Source organism: Urocitellus parryii, chromosome 2, assembly GCF_045843805.1.
Source record: "Urocitellus parryii isolate mUroPar1 chromosome 2, mUroPar1.hap1, whole genome shotgun sequence".
Taxonomy (NCBI): Eukaryota; Metazoa; Chordata; class Mammalia; order Rodentia; family Sciuridae; genus Urocitellus; species Urocitellus parryii.
In genome coordinates, this window is record NC_135532.1 from 114,539,567 (window position 1) to 114,555,382 (window position 15,816).

A 15,816-nucleotide genomic window follows, 5' to 3' on the forward strand; every position below is an offset into this window, starting at 1 on the left:
AATCATTTGTCCCTTGTTTTACTGAATTGCTGTATCTTCTTACTATTGAGTTGGCCACTTACTACATAGTGCACTTATTTCTAATGATAATGCTAATGATAATGATGACGATATTTCTAAATATCATTCTTTTGTCAAATGTGTATTTTGCAAATATTTTCTCCCAATCTGTTACTTGTGTATTCATTTCTTTAATTTAGTGAGGTTTTTCATTCTGATAAAGTCCAATGTATCGTGCTTTAATAATTTGTTCTTTTTTTAGTTTGAAGAAATCTTAGCCTAGTCTAAATTTACAAAGAATTTCTCCTGCTTTCTCATCTAGTATTTTATAGTTAAGTATGACAATTGCAGACATTTGTAGATGTCTTTTACAGGTTGAAGAAGTTCCAGTCTATTCCTGATTTGCAGAGAGACTGTATCATAATTGCAGCATTTGTCAAAAGCCTTTTCTGTAACTATTAATATGATTATATGGTACTGTCCTTTATTCTGTTAATATGAGACTTACATTGATCAATATTTGAATTTCAAATCAATCTTATTTCCCTGAGATAAACCTCATATAGAAAGCTTTCACTTATCAGTGGATATGGTTTCCAGTATTTGCTAAGCATCTTTGCATCTGTGTTTACAAGGTTGATTTTAGTCAGTGATCTGTTTCTTGCAATGTCTTTATCAGGTTTTGGCATCAGAGTAGTGGTTGTGTTGCAAAAGGAGTTGGGAAATGTGCCTCCTCTATTTTGGGGAAAACTTTGTGTAGAATTGATATTATTATTATTTTGTTAATGTTTGATGAGATTCTCCACTAGAGCTGTCTGGCACAGAGTACAAGGAGTTTGTTCTTCATCTCTCAACTCTATTGACTTGTGATACATGATCTGTAGTGATGTTCTTGCTTGGTTTCTATAGTGTAGGCAATTTTTTTCTTCTTGATCAGTCTAACTAGAGAGTTATCCATGTTACTGATCTTTTCAAGGAGCCAGCTTTCATTTCCTTGATCTTCTCTTTTGATTGCGTTTTATTTTATTGATTTCTGGTCTTGTCCTTATTATTTTCTTCTTTCTGCTTACTCTGGTTTAATTTTTCTTTTTATCACTTCTTTTTTTAAAAAAAAATTTATCTTTTAGGTGTAGTTGGACACAGTACCTTTATTTAATTTATTTATTTTTATGTGGTGCTAAGGATTGAACCCAAGGCCTCCCACATGCTAGGCAAGTGCTCTACTGCTGAGCTACAACCCCAGCCCCTTTTTATCACTTATTTTTAAAAAATCTTTGTTTGTTTGTTTGAGTTGGACACAGTATCTTTATCTTATTTTTATGTGGTGCTGAGGATCGAACCAGTGCCTCATGCATGCTAGGCGAGCATTCTACCACTGAGCCACAATCCCAGCCCCCTTTTTATTACTTCTTAAGTGAAAAGCTTTGACTATGGATCTTTCTTCTTTTCTAATAAAAGCATGTACAGTATGAATCTCCCACTTAGTCATTGCTTTGCTGCACCCCATAGATTCTGACTTTTTACACACTCATTTTCATTCTGTTGAAGGCACTTTGTAATTTCCTGTGTTTCTTCTTTGATACATAGGTTATGTACAAATGGGTAGTGTGATTTCCAAGTTTTTAGCCATTTTCCAGATAGTTTTTAGCCATTTTCTGTTACTGATTTTTCAATTAAATTCCTGTGATAGAGAATGTGCTCTTAATGATCTGAATTTATTGAGATTTGCCTAATGACTCAGTGTATGTTCTGTCTTGATGATTGTTCAGGGTGCACTGGACAAGAATGTGTCTTCTGCTGTTGTTGGGTAGAAAAGTTTACAATCAAGTTGGTGGCAGTGTCCTTCAAGTGTTCTACACCCTTACCAATCTGCTGTCACTTTCTTTATTCTTGAGAAGTATTGAAATCTCTGACTGTAACTGTGGATGTGTCTGTGGCTTTCCTTGTAGCTGTTAGTTTTCATGTCATGCATTTTGACACTCTGCAGGACCCTTCATTTACCAGTTACTCAGAAACAGTCTCAAGGACAACTCACCCAATTTTCTGAATCTTTTTTTCTTCAGAGTACATTCCGTTTTGGGGAACTCTGCTCTTCAAGTTTCAACTGCCACCTCCTCCTAAAATTCTAATCTCTGTCTCTTGAAGTAAGCAAGGCTTATCAGAGTCTGCGTGGCCATGTCCCACTGCTGCCTGAAAAGTGCCAGAGAGGCAGGACTATTGCAGCTCACCTCACCTGGTCCTTCTCTCAGGCTGCAAAGCCCTGCACTGCCAGTGTTCAGGAATGCAAGTGACTGTTCATACACTTGGTTTAGGGTTGAGGGTATTCTCAACCCACTTACTCCAGCATGGTCAGAAACCGAAGTCAGAAACTTTTTATCTTAGGAGAAAAATTTAAAAATAACATGTACAAAAAAAACTGCTGAAACTTTTTCAATTTTAAGAGTTTTAGAAACTCTGAAAAACAGTTTGATTGTACCCCTGACATCAAGGACTGATTCTTCTGTCTGGATTAAGGCAGAGCTAGCATCCCCAAGGATTCTTAGGCTCCAGCAGACCTCCAGGGCTTCAGCAGGCTGCCTGTCTATTCACTGATTCATTTACATGCATCACACTGTCCATGTGATGGTTTCCTAACTTGATGTGGATTATAGGCATAAATTAGGAATCTATTCTGTATTACATATTTGTGTTGTGTAGATTTTCAGCAAGAGCCAGACAAACTTTCATGCATCAGCTGCAAGTGAACACTGGAATCTTCAGGAACTTCCCTTTTTATCCCAAAGTCTGCTGAGATGACTTCAGTCTGCAGCTGGTCTTACCATCACCAGCAGCAAGACTTCTCAATGCTCTTGCTTTCATCTTTCTTCAAGTTTTATTTCATTCTCCATGAGGAAGAGTGAGAACTTGTAGTAGCAGAATAAAGAAGGAAAAGGGGACTGACAGTGAATAGCATTATCATGCAACACTAATCTCTTACACGTAGCTGTCGGTCACTATGGGTTAGGTTTATGGTGATAACAAGCAACCCCAGAAGCGGAGTGGCTTCCAGTTTATAACAACAAAGTTTTATTTCTTGCTCATGTTACACACTGGTCCTGACTCTAGACTACATCATTTTTACTCTGGGACTGAGTGTGATGGGGCAATGACTATCTGAAACACTTGAAAAGGTGGTTAAATACTGTTTAAATCAAGTTTATGTATTTTGAACACCTCAGTGAGCTACTGGCTTGGCTCTCAGATGCGGGTGGAGCTGGGCAGTGAGCAGGGTGGGAAGAGGACTAGGATCCCTGCAGCACCTCTCCAACAGCTCTTTCCAGAGCAGGTCTTTCCATATTGAGGTGGAGGCAGTATCGCCAGGTGGATAAAGATAAAAATCTCATTGCTCCTCTGTTTAGTGGCTCTCCCATCCCTAGAGGTTAACAGTGTGGAAACTTCAGGGTGTGTGTGTGTGTGTGTGTGTGTGTGTGCACTCGCTTGCAGGGAGGGGTGGTAACAGAGGGAGGGGATGAGGAAGGAGAGGAAAATCTCAGGAGAATGAGGCTGTTGTGTGTGGGAGCCCAGAGCAGAAAATATTCTGGTACAAGAGAGAATAGAATGTGTGTGTGTGTGTGTGTGTGTGTGTGTGTGTGTGTGTGTTCCTCTTTTAGACCCTTTCATTCAGGAGCATCTCCCTGGAGACTGAGGAAATGGCAGGAGTCCCCTGGAGTGCTGTCAGCTCCCTTGCAGAGCTTGCAGAGTGGGAGAGAAACACTAGAAAAAGGAGCCGCCTCCAGCCAGCTCCCAGGCAGTGGCAGAGCTGGGGAGAAGGGGAGGAGAGGGGAAAGGATCCCTGACCAGCATGAGTTGGAGACTCATGATGCAGTTCCAGATGCAGCTCCCTCTCCACACTCTCAGGCTCCTGCACTAGCTTGGTAGTCAGGAAGCACAGCTGGACTGTCCTAGGGCCCCTCCAGCTCAGGGCCACTGCAGGAGTGTTCCTCACACCCTGCTCTGTCTTTGCTTCTGGAAAATCCCTGAGCCCCCAACCTCAAAATGGACTGCTAATGCAGTCTAGGCGGATTTGCAGAATTGACTCTTTCCCCTCTGGAGACCTCAGAAACCCTAAGCAAAGTCAGAAGTTCACCTCTTCCCCCTTGTGCCCATAGTCCTGAAAATACCGACTGCTCCCAGGCAGAGGAAGCCTTCAGGCTGTGTGCCACACCACGCGCAGTTGCCTGCCTCCCTGCTCTTTTTCATTGCAAATGTGAAGAAGCCCATCTGCATTCTTGCTCTGTGGTCCTGTTATATCACACCCACAGGAACATTTGAACACAGACTCTTTAAAGGACTTGTCTTGAAGCCTCTGGAAATGCCACCTATTTCCTTATGCCTGCTTTGCCAGGCCAGGAGACAAGAGTGCTGGTATTTCCATGGGCTGGGCCTCCAGCTGGCACTTGGAGAAGGTTTTTGCCTTGCACTCCAACAGGGCAGGAAATGTCATTGAACTGTGGGTGAGAAAGCTGTTAGCTCTCTAATTCTCTTTCCTGATGACACCAAGGAGGGGGGTCTCAGTTAAGCTAAGAGATCTTTAACAGCTTTTGAAATCCATGCTCATTACCATTATTTTCAATCTCATTATTTTACAGGCCATAGGCTTGGAATTTGGGAAAGGTTTCTGGCTAGTGTTTTAGGGTTTTTTCTTTGCTTTTGTTGCATTTTTATAATTAACCTCTGTTTGCAGCCATTGTTGCTGGTTTTCCCTTTGTGCTGTGGGAGAATATTTTAAAAATAAATTTGGATAAAAAATAAAAGGTCTATTTGAAAGAATTACAGTGTTGTACTAACATAGTAAAATTATGACCCCAAATTTGGGGAGCCCAGCTCCCATTTGCCATGGATCATCTAGATAAAGTACTCAAAGCAGACTCGTCGGAGTGGAGCTTCCCACATCCACAGAGAACAATTTACTGGGCAGCACAAGATCCCTGAGCACTTCCCAGGAGGAAAGGCCAGGCCATAATGCTCTCTGCTCCACAAATATCTGGAGTCAGATTGGTTTTATTCAAAGGCATCTTTGAAGGAAGATAGAAGACACTTAATTGTTTCAAAGGTTCCATCTCTGAAAAGTTTTGGGATAAGACAGCTTTTAAGAGGGGGAAGGGTGTATTAGGACCAAAGATGGGAGTTTGACAGGTTCCACCTCCTAGGCCTTGGCTTGAGCAGTTTTTCAGGTGTTTTGCAGGTTCTAGCCCCTGGAGCTTCCTTATCACATCAAAAGGAGCCGGGACTTCCTGGGGCAGCATCTGTGGCTCCCTTTTAGATAAATGTTATCTTTTTATCTAAAGAGAAGAGCAGGTATTACAGAGAGATTTCTTTAGAACTTAGAATACCAAAAGAGGGTGTTTAGAGGTGGAGGAATGAATTGCAGAAAGAGTTGGGAGGGGTGGCACCTCCCAGCCTCCCCTCTCAGCAAGGAAAGGCCATTCACAATTTCCGATGGGGGAGGAAGTGAAAATTCAATCTGTTTCACAAACAGATCTGTTCTTAATGGTTTTCCATTTTTCTTACTTTTGTCAAACACAATAACAAACAAATTACTATAAAAATTATTATGTGTTTGGGTCTAAGGGCAACGACAAACTGTAAGTTTCTAAATGCTAACTTTCTGTTCCTGCACTTATCTTGCCACGACTGCAACAGCCCTTGGGGAACCAGCTCCCTGTAGCACCTTGTGTAGCTCAGGAATGGAGCAAAGTCAAGCAGCTCAGAGGGGACGTTGCCTCCAAGCAGAGAAGCCCCACAGAAACGGGCAAGCCCTTTAGGGACTTAATTTTTAGTGGCATCTCATTTTAACAATATAGTGCCTCCTATAGGCAAGATATTGGAAAAGTCTCAGGAGGTGGGGTTAGCAAGGAGTAAAGACTAAGGATTAATATAATCAGAGATGAGTAGAAAAATAAAGCAAAAAATAAATAAAATCTCCAGGAAGCTGATAATGTCATATAGAAGACAGGGCAGATATTACAAAGCAAAAGAAGTTTGATAAGAATCATGAATAAGATTCTAAATTTGACAGAAACTGTGCTAACTTTGTCCTGGCCCCACACATTTCTGAATTTCCCTTTTCTAATGCCTCAGGGAGAGGCCTCAGCCAGGATGATGGGGTCCTTCTGAGAGAGGACTTTACCAGCCATCAGGACACTTCACAAGGCTGTCAGGAAGACAAGCAGGAATAGGAGGATTTGTGAGCCAGAATTTGCAAATGTGGATTAGGAAACTGTATTTGCATGATTCTTGTAGTCAGCAGGCTGCCTTTGACTACACTGGTCTTGGTTTTTTGTTTATTTGCTTTGCTTCTGTCTTTTGTTGTGGCTGTTTCATTAACATAGATTGATAAATTAGCAATTTCCCTGTGACATTTGCATACATGGATACATCATCCTTAATCACCTCCATCTCCCTTCTCTCACCTCCCCTTTTCCCTGCCCTCTTCCTAGGTACTCTTCTACTGGAATTTCTTTTCTTTTCTTTTCTTTTCTTTCTTTTTTTTTTTTTTTTGGTACTGGGATGGAACCCAGGGGGACTCCTCCACCTCAGCTCCCCCGACACCCTTTTTTATAAATTTTTAATTTTGAGACAGGGTCTCATGTAGTTGTTGAGACTGGCCTCCAACTTGCAATCCTCCTGCCTCAGAGTCCCAAGTCACTGAGATCACAGGTGTGTACCACTGGCTTCTGGTCATTTTCTTTTTAGTTTTCACGTATGAGAGAAAACATGTGGTACTCTCTGAGTTTGACTTATTTCACATAACACGATGTCCTTCAGTTCCATCCATTTCCCTGCTGATGACACGATTCATTCTTCCTCGTGGCTGGATAATGCTGCATTGCGTACATACACCACATTTTCTTCATTCCTTCACTGTAGACAGGCACCTGGGCTCATCCACAATGTGAGTGGTGCCACTGTGAACATGGGCACACAGGTCTCTCTTCTGCTTGCTGACTCCTTCCGTTTGGACACAGACCCAGGAGTGGCAGAGCTGGATCATATGGTGACTAAACTATTTTTAGTTCTGTGAGGAACCTCCACACTGCTTTCCGTAGTGGCTGTACTGATTAACAATCCCACCAGCAGTGGATAAGCATTCCTGTTTCTCCATGTCCTCCCTCCAGCATTTTTTAAAGTTTTGTTTTGTTTTATTGATAACAGCCATATTGACTGGAGTGAAATGGAGTCTCAGTGCAATTGTGACTTTCATTTCCCTGATGGCTAAAGAAACTGAGCATTTCTTCATATGTTTATTGGCCATTTGTACTACTTCTTTTTTAAATATTTATTTTTTTAGTTGTAGTTAGACACAATACCTTTATTTTCTTTACTTTTATGTGGTGCTGAGGATTGAATCCAGGGCCTCCCATGTGCTAGGCAAGCGCTCTACCACTCAGCCCCAGGCCCTATACTACTTCTTTTGAGAAGTGTTTCTTCAGGTCATAGGCCCATGCTTTTTTGATTAGAGTACTGTGATTTTTTTTGTTGTTAAGTCTTTCAAATTCTTTTTTTTTTAAGAGAGAGAGAGAGAGAGAATTTTTTTAATATTTATTTTTTAGTTTTCGGCGGACACAACATCTTTGTTTGTATGTGGTGCTGAGGATCGAACCCAGGCCGCAAGCATGCCAGGCGAGCGCACTACCACTTGAGCCACATCCCCAGCCCTCAAATTCTTGATATGTTCTAGATGTTAATCCTCCATCAGGCAAAAAGCTGACAAATACTTTGTCCCCTTCCGTAGGTTATCTCTCCACTCTCTTGACTGTTCCTTTGCTGTACAGCAGTTGTTCGATTTAAGTTTCAAATTTTCAGTTTGTCAGTTCTCACTTTTGTTTCCTGAGTTGTTTGAGTCCTATCCAGGAAAGCCTGAAGCCGGTCCTAGTGGACAGATCTGCACATTGCAATCAGGAGGGAAATCTGCTGGCTCTTGTGCTCCTCAGAGAACAAAACTTCCCAGAGCTGCTGAACATGGAGCTACCTATGGACACGTAAGGTAGAAGACAGGTCACTGGACCTTGGAAATCCTGCATGAGTTGGAGTCTGGAAAAGAATGAAACTATTGAAAGTATTTAAGTTTAAAGGAACCCAGTGTGTGTCACAGGAAGTATTGTTTGGGTTATGAAACCAGGAGTAGGTAAGATATAAATTTGCCAGCAAGGATTTGATAATTTGGTAAAAGGTACTAAAATATTCACATGAAAGCTTAATAAAATGTGAATGAAATGCAAAGAGATGACAAGATTGGTTATCAGATTCATTCATTCATGCATTCCAAAAATAGTTATTGAGTGCCTGCTATATGCTAGGTGCTATATAAGGTATCACAGATCAATGAAAAAAAAAATAAGGGGCTGGTGTTGTGGCTCAGTGGTGATGTGCTTGCCTAGCACTTGTGAGGCATTGGATTCAAACCTCAGCACCACATAAAAATGAAAGATATTGTGTCCACCTACAACTAAAAAATAAATATTTTTTAAAAAATTAAAACATTTCTGCTTACATAGAGCTGACATGCCAGAGAGGGAGGGAGACAGAACCAGGTTATTAAACATGTAGCCTGTGAGAGGCCGCCGACAAGTGGCAGCTAACAGAGATGAAAAGAGGGGTCTGGAATGTGAAGGCAAGTCCATGAAGGGGAAGGGAGTAAGCAGAGTGGGATCTGAGGGAAGAGCACCCTGCCCAGAGGGACAGCAAATATAGCGGCCCTGAGCCAAGACCTTCCTGGAGGGTTCTGGGAAGAAAACAAGCCAGGGTGATTACAGAACAACGAGTGCAGAGAGGCAGGCAGAGATAGGCGAGGTGGGAAAGACTTGGAGGGCCACTGTGGCTCCCACTGTGTGGTGGGGGTAGATGAGTAGCCCTGTGGGATTTTGAGCAGCAAAACTATGCTCTTGAATTTCAAGAGAAGCCACCTGGCTGCTGGCTTGAGAATGGACATCAGAGGAGCAAGAGTAAGAGCAAGGAGGCCAGATGTAAGCATCATAAGCATCGGTGGCCATATTGTGGGTGATGGAAGGGCCAGACTGGGTGCAGTTTGAAGATAAAGAGAGAGCATGAAGCACAGAGTTGGGATAGCACCCGTCCTGCATAGATCTCTCCATCATCCAGAGTTGGAAGCCTATAAGCATTTGCATCCGGCTCTAGCACACAGGTACTCAGTCAATGCCTAGTGTGGGAAGCAGTGAGCAGGGACCTGGGAGGAGAGAGTCTGAGGCCTAGGGGCAGCTAGAGCTCAGTTTGGGATGCATTAAGTTGGAGATCATTCATCCACGGAACAACAGCTGGATTTCCAGGTCAGGAGTTCAGTAGAGAGACCCAGGCTAGACCCTAGGCATTGGAAGAGCATTTAAGCCATGAGCTTAGATGAAGAGAAGTGGGAAGAGAGTCAGGATGGAGACCTGAGGTGCTCCAACACTTAGATGTAGAGATGCAGCAGAGACACTGTGGGTAGCTAGGGGCAAGGCTTGAAGCAGAGGGCAACATGCTGTCTTGGAATCTGGATGCTCTACATGGATCAAATAAGATGAAGACCAAGAACTGACCACTGGATTTAGCAATAGCAAGGCCTGGAGGTTTTGAAAAGAGCAGTATAGTGGAGGGTAGGGGCCAGCGGCCTGACTAGAGGGGGCTCTGCCCTGGGGGCAGCAGGAGAGACCTGGAGCCAACAACCACATACACCCATTTTGAGAAGTTAGGTATCAAAGAAAGGAGAGAAGAACAGAATCAATACCTTCTGTTTATTCTGAGTTTTGTAGGCTGATGAGAAAGATCTGGTAGAACAGAAAAATTTATGCTGCAGAACAAAGAATTATTAGTGAAGGGGCCAGGAATAGATGAGAAGCAGCAGGATCTAGTGCACACCCGGAGGGCAAGGCTTTTGCTAGATTTATACACAGTAACAAGGAGACCATCATTGGGTCCATTTTGTTGGTGGGTGGCACATGCGGCCTGTTAAGGTTCTCTTCTGTTTCCATTTTCTCAGTGAAATAGGAAACAGGTTGCCAGCCTACTCTGTGAATGGAGGTCTGTGGAGAGAAGGAAGGTGTGACATAGACTTCAGGGAGAGGCTGTCTGGGAAATGGAGTGCACTTCTCCGGCAGCTTTAAGGGCAACCTCGAGGTTTATAATTGTGAAACTGTAAATGTTCTGCAGTTTCCGATGTATTGAGTTATCTCATCTGAGGTCACCTGAGAGCGAGGCTGGACAAGAGTTATCCACTCCCATTTGCAGAGGAGGAAGCTGATGCTCTGAAGATGCCACGACCTGCCAGTCACCTGACTGGTTAGTAGGAGCACTGTGACCCATTTCCTGAGACACTTGGCTCAGTTATGTCACTCCCTGTGCTGCCCAGGGGCTGTTGGTAGTTCAGGAGCAAAGGTGAAAGATACTCAGGATCAGAGAGTGACTGGCCCAAGGGATTAGAAGGGACCAGGGTTTTCAGGAGAAGGGAAGGTGGGTCAGGTTGGACAGGAACCAGGAGGTGAACTTGCAAGGAGTATTTAATGTACAGTGAATAAATTAATCTGGTGATATGGAAGGCAGAGAGAGGGAGCCAACATTTAAAAACTTCGGAATTTTTCCTTGAACACCCAGGTTTCCTGTGGCTGCCTCCTCAGGGCCCCTGGCCCCAGTTCTCCCTGGGGATGGCTATCTGTCTCCTTTCACCAGGACATTTGCTTTCCAGCTTGCCACAGTCCTACCACTCCTGATTGTTTATACAGGACCCATATTTTTCACTTTCATTATCTTTGTAGCCCTTCTAAACATTTGAATTCTGGTCCTATTTTAGGAACTCTATGGTTACAAATATAGACCAGAGCTCCCAGCTGAGGAGTTTGATCTGCATTCCTTAGAAAATAGAGAACCGTTAATTTTTATGTAAAATAGGCTCAATACAGAGTTTTTCAAAAATGATTCTGACTTTTATTTGAAGTTAGAATGAAGGAGGGAGACCAGCAGCTCAGGGCAGGTTAAGAGGTGGCTTCAAGCTAGGCACAGTGGCACAGGCTGGTAATTCCAGTGGCCCAGGAGACGGAAAGCAGAAAGATCGCAAGTCCAGAGACAGCCTCAGCAATTTAGTAATGCTCTAGGCAATAAGCAAGACCCTGCCTCAAAATAAAACATAAAAAGTTCTGGGGATGTCGCTACATGGTTGAGCACCCCTGGGTTCTCTCCCTGATACCAGAAAAAAAAAGAGGTGACTTCAAACCTCATTGCTGGCAATGGGGTCTGAACATGTCCCTCAAATTCAGATGTTGAAGCGTCATCACAGAGTTGCTAGTATTAAGAGGAGGGCCTTGGGAGGTGACAGAGTGGGATTCAGCCCTGTAAAGGATCTGGCAGGGAGTACCCCAGACCCTTTTGCCCTCTGCATTCAGTCTTGGGAAGACACAGCATTTGTCCCTGCAGGAGGAAGCAGAGACAGGCCCTCACTATATACCAAGCCTGTTGGTACCTTCATCTTGAACTTTGCAGCCTCATAACTACTTAAAATAAATTTTTAGTCTTTATAAATTCCCCAATCTCAGGTGTTTTACTATAGCAGCACCTGGGGAAGTAGGGGCTGGGACCTTTGCCTGGAGTGGTGAGGAGTAGGTCTTTTGGACCTTATGACCCATGCAGGGGTAAGCAGGGACCCAACCTGGACTGGAAAAATGTGGCCATTTGGTGAGGCAGGTCAGGGGACAACAGGGGGAGATAGTCAGGTCCAAGCCTGAGAAGACCAGAGCAAACAAGGATTAGGAAACAAAGCCAAGCTGAGGCATTGTTTTCTAGAAAGGCCTCTAGCCAGAGGCAAAATGGAGGCCCTGTCCCTGTGGAGGCCCCAACACTGTGGAGCTCACGTCATACTGGTGAACATGGACACCACACAAATGTCAACTGTGCTCAAAGCTACAAAGAAAAACAAGGCAGAGCAAGTGGGCGGAGAGTGACAGAAGGGTCCTGAAAGTCCTCTCTGAGGAGGTGGCATTTAAACGGAATCCTAAGGGAAGAAAGGGAGTGGGCCATGTGAGTGTCTGGGGAGAGCATTCCAGGCAGAGGGGAGAGCAAGGGTAGGCCGGAGCTGGCACAGGCGGTGGGTATGGAGGTGGCAAGTAGGCCAGAGTGACTGGAGGGCAAGGTGAGGAAGGAGTCAGGTCACCAAAGTCCCTGTGGGTTGGCTCAAGGCTCCGAGGTTAGCCTGAGTGTGAGCCCCCACTGGGGGATAGACCCAGGCAGTGACATGGTGCCCTTTATTCTTGAAAAGCGGCTGGACACAGTAGCACATCCCTGTAACCCCAGTGACTGGGAAGGCTGAGACAGGAAGATCGCAAGTTTAAGGCCAACCTCAGCAACTTAGAATCTGTCTCAAAACAAAAAAATAAAAGGTCTGGTGATGTAGCTCAGTGGTAAAGCACCCTGGGTCCAATCCCCAGAACAAATCAAAATGCCCACCCAGACCACGCGTAGGTTACTGACAGCCTGTGGCTTTAAGAATGGGGACATGGAGGGGCAGTAGCCCAAGCAAGCAGGCAGGGGCTCTAGCAGTGCTAAGGGAAGTGGTTTGGAGCAGGAGCATGGGGAGAGCAGTGCTGGGTGGGTGAAGCCATCAGATGCTGTTCCGAGGGGACGGAGGAAAACTGCCAAGGAATGTGAAATCCTGCACACTCAGGGCTGTTCGCAGTGCCGGCTGTGGCGAGGGAAGAGCACCCTGGCCTCCACTCCAGCCATTCTGTTTCCTTCCTGCATAGCCCTGTGGAATGGCTGCTGATATCAGAGGAAGGTGAATGATCAGTGTTGAAGGAAGGCCCCGCCCTCGGGGAGGAAACTTGACTTTCAGTGTGACAGAGTGGGCCGCTGAGGACTTCAGGTGCCCTACACAAAGGAGAGTCTTTATTTTTCCTTGGTGCCAGGGATTGAACCCAGGGTGCTTAACCACTGAACCACATCCCCAACCCCTTTCATATTTTATTTGGAGACAGGATCTCACTGAGTTGCTTAGTGCCTTGCTTTGCTGAGGCTGGCTTTGAACTTGTCATCCTCTAGCCTCAGCCTCCTGAGCCGCTGGGAATACAGGCATGCGCCATAGCACCCAGCCCATCTCCCACTTTTTGAGGCACCTGCTAGGTGCCTTTTGCCCAGGGGTTCTGTGTGCTTGTCTGACTCTTTTCCCTCCCCACCATACCTTGTTGTTTTCCCAAAGCCAAAGCTCCTTTTCCTCTTGGTTGTATCTGAGGTCCTCTGTGCAGGCCTTGAACATATCAGGCAGTCAATAAACACAAATGAGGTTGCTTTTCAGATAAGGCAAGAATTCTGAGAGAAATCCGAATGTTGGAAGAGACTTGTGTTCACAACTGCTGGAATGTACTGCAAGGGTTAGCAGAGGGGCAGCCAGTCACCCTGGCTAGGCAGCAGAAGAGGCACAGGCCTATGCCAGAACTGCAAGGTCACCCTCCCACGCATGGTCCTGCTGCCCCACAAGCCACCTCAGGGGTCCCCCGGGCTACGGAAGTCCTGGGCACTGCTCTGACTCCAGCCTCCTGCTCTGCCCCTGCAGGTGGCCTGGGCCCCTCACCAGTCATTTTCCCATGGCAACTGCATGAGCAGGATAGCAGGCCCCTCCACTCTCCTGGTCTGTGTGCCTTCCCTTAGCTTTGATGGCCTCTGTCCACCAGGCCCTGCCAGGCCCCCTGCCCTGTGTTTTTTCTGTTCTGTTTAACTGTTTCTCACTAAAATCTGTGATAGGTACCTGTCAAAATAACTTGGCACACTAAATTCTCAGTCCCCAGCCATATCAGCTGTTAGAGTGTGAAAGGACTGCTTAACTGGGTTGCCCCCAACTAGGCCACAGTGCAGAATCAGCTCAGAGCTTTCTAGTGCTCTACTTGCGGGAGTCCTGATGGGGCCCAGAATCAGATTTTTTTTTTAATTGTACTGGAGATTGAACCCAGGAGTATTCTACCACTGAGCTATACCCCCCAGCCCTTTTATTTTTTTATTTTGAGACAGTCTTGCTAAGTTTCTGAGGCTGACCTTGAACTTGTGATCCTCCTGCCTCAGCCTCCCCAGTAGCTGGGATTGCAGGCGTGTGCCACCATGCCTAGCTAGAATCCAGATTTTAGTGTATTCCTGGGTGTTGTCACACAGCCCTGGGAACAGTGATACACTCTTTCCTCTTGTTTTACAGAGGTGGGCTCTGAAGACAAAGTACTTGGTCGCCTGGACAAAGGTTGTACTGATTGATGGTTCTTACCCCTCCATAGGGTCTGTGGCTTCCTGTGGTCCTCCAGCACCCTAGGAGAAGTTGGTGCTAGGAAGCTCCCACCAACATTTGTGAGGAAGGAGCAGAGCAGTGAGCACCTGTCTCAAGGAACAGACCAGAACTCCTACTTGATGACCTGATCCCAGCCCTGCCCTATTGTCAGGGTCCTGAGCCCAGGCAGACGTGGTAGGGGGCTGGGTGGCACAGGCCTTCCTCATCAGATCCCACCCTGTTCTGGCTCCCAGTGCTTGCCGTAACCTGGGCACGATGGACATGCTGCAGGGTCCACAAGATTTACCATGATTGACTGAAATTTTTAAGCAGATTTTTAAATTATGTAAACATCAGCTCTAATAGAACACCCTATTTATCCAACATCTAGCTTCATCGACAGGCAGGATTTTGCTGTGTTTACCTTATCTGGCCCCTTTTATTAATTTTCTCGACTGCAGTCTAAAACAAACTCCAGACCTCCTGTCATCTCTTCCCACCCTGCATGCATTTTTGAGCACCAGCCAACCCTTGTGTTTTAGGGAGTGTGGCTCTGCAGGAAGATCCCCTCAAGCCACCTGCACAGCAGGTCTGCAGGGTGCCCTGTCCCAGGTGTGGGTTCTCAGTCATCGCTGCTGGCAAGAGCATTGGGATGCTTCCAAACCCTCTGACACACTCGAGTGCTGATTTAATCCATTCTGGGTTTGCCAGTTGCCACTCAGTGCCACCTTGCCAGAAAAGACTGTCAGAAAAGAAAGTAGGGAAGCAGCCTGCAGAGAGCAGTCACTCAGTTCCTGTCTCCTATGCAGGACAACGGCCAAGCCCTTCCCCACAGCAAAACATGGGCCATCTACTCCTGCCACCGTACACTGAGGCACAGTCAGACAGAGGAGCAACTGGTCTCCGGCATGCACCATGCAGGAAAGGGAAGTTATTATTTTGGGGAAGCACTTGTTAAATATTTGTCCGATGCAAGGGCACTCACTGATCACATTATAGGAGGTGAAGATTGGAGGGAGTGTGGATGAGAGGCCCCTCCTCACTGAGGCTGTCTGTCCTTCTTGCCACGGCTGTTCCCATCATCACCACACTGGTGAAATCTAATGCTACAGCCATAGACCCTGGAGTCAACAGGGTTTGTCCTGTCCGTTGGCACTGCCTCAATCGAAGCCCTGTGAGACCTCTTAGTGTGCCTGGCCAGCACCCCTTCCTGCCCACTCCAGTGAGGCGCTCTTGGGAGGTTCCACAATGTCAGTCACTGAGATTCTTCAGCCTCCATTCTGCTGACACCAACCAACCCAGGCTGGACGCAGGAACCACAACTTTGGGTTAAGTTACCTTCACTTCTATTTCTGGGAGACTATAGCATATTCATGTCCTGAAACAGTTTTGGGAAACAGGAATAGCCAAGCGTGATACATAGTTTTACAAACACCTACTGGTTTCCACTTTTAATTCACAAAACCAAGACTTGACTCCTTAGTAGCTACGGGAGGACTTTGGTCCTGGATTCTGCCACCTGCACACAGATATCTGACACCCGCTGACTC

The 15,816-nt window shown here is 45.5% G+C and overlaps 1 long non-coding RNA gene across 1 annotated transcript; it reads right to left on the reverse strand.

The window, feature by feature from the left end:
- Positions 1–7,664: 7,664 nt before the first annotated feature.
- LOC113185713 (uncharacterized) lies at positions 7,665–15,598 on the reverse strand. The gene is made up of 3 exons (XR_003301156.2): positions 15,252–15,598; positions 13,199–13,380; positions 7,665–8,073 (listed from the first exon to the last, which is right to left on the reverse strand). It is a non-coding gene; the product is annotated as an uncharacterized LOC113185713 (long non-coding RNA).
- Between the last annotated feature and the right edge of the window lie 218 nt (positions 15,599–15,816).